The sequence below is a fragment of the Tamandua tetradactyla genome, chromosome 6 (assembly GCF_023851605.1).
Source record: "Tamandua tetradactyla isolate mTamTet1 chromosome 6, mTamTet1.pri, whole genome shotgun sequence".
NCBI lineage: Eukaryota > Metazoa > Chordata > Mammalia > Pilosa > Myrmecophagidae > Tamandua > Tamandua tetradactyla.
Window position 1 is genome coordinate 61036869 of NC_135332.1, and position 3025 is coordinate 61039893.

At 56.7% G+C, this 3025-nt stretch overlaps 1 pseudogene; it reads left to right on the forward strand.

Annotated features, from left to right (window-relative positions):
* The first annotated feature begins 360 nt into the window (after nucleotides 1-360).
* LOC143686688 (connector enhancer of kinase suppressor of ras 1 pseudogene) lies at nucleotides 361-2216 on the forward strand (annotated as a pseudogene).
* Nucleotides 2217-3025: the final 809 nt, after the last annotated feature.

The following is a 3025-nucleotide window of genomic DNA, read 5'->3' on the forward strand; positions in this document are numbered from 1 at the left end:
CTTTGAAGAATTTGTATCTCATTATTCAATTTTTCAAACTTCATATAAAAGCTGTGTTAGGGGCTGTACACATGGTTGAGTGGTTAGAATGGCGGCCTTCCATGAGGGAGGCCCAGGTTCAAATCCTGGACCATGCACGCACCTCCCCCGCGCCTCCCCCCCCCCAAAAAAAAAAGCTATATTAGGACCTAACCTGGGCAGACTCAAGGAAGTGAGGACCGACTAACCACGCAGCCTGCGGAGGGGAGAAAGGTCAGAGCACTTCTCCCCGGAAGGAGTGAGGGGTTAGAATTCCTTCAAGGAATGAGCGAGTTTCCTAAGCAACCACGCACCAGTTTTCCCATCTGTCCAGTGGGAATAATGATAGTCCCCATCTCCTGGAGATTTGGCCTCGATGACTCCCTGCAGGACCAACCCTTTGAGGATTGGGAGCAGCCGGGCAAGTGTTTGCTCCAGCTCTGTCCCCGCAGCCTCGGAGTTCTGTCCGTGTGGCCTGCGGGCCACCAGGAGCTCATCCCAGATGGGGTGGCGCAGCTTCGGGGCCTGAGCTCCGGACTGCAGAGAGAGACCTAAAGAGCCTGACAGAAGGGCTGCTGGAGGGACCCACACCTTCCAGAACTAAGGCCAAGGCCGCCCGTAAGTCTGTGCCGAGACCCCCGCCAGTGTCCTCGGTGTGACTGTGGAGCTGGTGCAGGAGGCCCGTGGTCTCCTTTTCTGGCCCGACATACCTCTTCTCCCACTTGAACAACTTCTCGGCCTGCCGGGAGATCGGGCAGCTGTGAGGGCAGCTGGGCCAGGCCTTGCAGGAGTTCTGCCTGGCAGCTGAGAAGAAGAGCTGAGTCTAAGAATCTGCAACTATGGGTTGGGGTCAACACTCTGAGCTGTGGCCCCCAGCTGCTGCTGGGGCAGAGGGCCGTGCTGGAGTGGATGCAGCTGTACAATCCTTTGGGCCTGGAAATCCACACCACCAGCCACTGCCTGCACTTCGTGTCCCAGCAGGCACTCGGGTCCCCACTGTCTCCCGACTGCAGGTCCTGCCAGGAGAGGAGGTTGTCCAGGCCAAGAAGCAGGTGGTGGTGGGCTGGCCCCCTAAGAACATGGCAAGGGAGCCCGAGAGCCCTCCATAGACCCCTCCTCAGGTGCTGGACTCCCCGGGCTTGAGGCTCCAATCCCCGGCTCTGGCCCCGCTGTCTTTCAGGGCCCCGTCCAAGGAAGTCTTTGCCTCTGACCCGATTTTGAATTCCAGTCCTGGGTGCAGCCCTGCCTGGACAGACTCTCCCTCTCCTTTGGCCCTGAGCCCATGCCCGTCCTCCTTCTATCCCCAGCCGCACTTCCAAGAAGGGAAGCAGAGACTCCAGAGCCCCTAGGCCACTCTGAAAAGAGTCCTGTCCCTGGTTGGAAGAAATCAAAAGGTGCAGCAACGCACCTGAGCCGCCAGGAGCGGCTTCCTGGGCCCTCACTGTTCCTGCTTTTTTGTGCTCAACGGGGGGCACACTTTACTGGTACCGCCGGACCCCGAATGAGCAGGCTGAGGGCCTCATCAATGCCTCCAACGATAGCCTGGAAAGTGGACACGATCAGAAGAAAAACTATGTTTCCCAGCTCACCCACGGAGTGTCCAAACTTTTCTTCTTTGCTGCTGATACCCTGACAGATCTGAGCATGTGGGTACACCCTCTCATTACCTGCATTTCCCAGTGCCAGTCTCCAGGCCCCCCAGCCCAGAAAAAAGGCTGCTACAGTGAGACCGAAGCAGGAGACCCTGACAATGAGGCTGCCTCCCACCCAGGCTCACCCAGCCCTGCCCGAGCCTGGAGTCCACCCCACAGGTGCACAGCACCCGCAGCCCCCCCACCCCCACCCTGCGTAGGGCAGCCCTTCTTCGGCCTTCCTCAGCCCTCCGCCAGACAGTGGTGAAGGGACACTGGAAGGAATGGCACAGGGGCTGAGGCAGGGCGGCAGGTCCCTCCCGGACCAGCTATATCTCCTCACCCGTGAACAAAGGCGGAGCTCTTTCCTGGGCACGACCGAGGTGCCCAGCTCAACAGGCGGGCGCACCACAGAGCAGGCTGAAGGCAAAGCTGCAGGAGCTGCCGGCCCCGGGGGCAGTGCTTGGCAACCACGGGCTGACTGGAGAGAAGCTCGGATGGCGAAAAAGAGCAGAACCAGGAGTTGACAGAAGTTGTCAATCCCTGCCCCCTGCCCCCAGTGAGTGACCTTCAACCTCCTGACCTCTGACCTTCGCCAGTACCTTAGCCCCTGACCTCTGACCCTAAGGAGCACCTCAACCCCCAGCCTGTTGACGTGAAGCTCTCACCTGACAAGGGCAGGGTCTCCCTGGATCCTGGGTGAAGCTGGAGATAGCACGAGTCCGTGGTTTCACCCCAAGCCCACCCCCCTGCCTGGACGGCCACCATCTCTGCTCCTACCTCCTACCAGGTGAGATGAAATGAGCTTTGCACTACTCTCTCCTCCTTTGCCAAAGAAGGAGGAGGAAGGCCGGGTTGAGAGGAGCTCTCTCCCACCCCATCCTCTAGTCTGTGGGGAACCTCGGCAGTTCCTTCCCTGAAGCAGATCTGTACAGGTGTCCATCAGGCTACAGGCAGACGTTTTCCACCAAATAAAGTCACTCTCTCTAAAAAATAAAAATAAAATAATAAAAGCTGTGCTATACCCAAATATCAGCCCGGCCCTGGCATCATGGGATTGAGAATGCTTTTTTGACCAAAAAGGGGGAAAAGAAATGAAACAAAATAAAGTTTTAGGGGAAGAGAAATTTCAAATAGAGTCGCGGTCATCCCAGAGGTTACTCTTACGCAAGCTTCAGCCGGATATTGCAAAATTGCCGCAGCATGCCAAGCCCCAACCAACAGTATTCCTGAAAACCCCAAACAACACTCTGGGCTCTATATAAGATGCTATAAAAGTTTTTCTTAGTATGTTTATTTTTTCAGAAATTTACGGCCTCCAGATTGTTCCTATGCCAGATAATCCCTAAAACCCAGAGGGACCAGTTTCTCCAAGA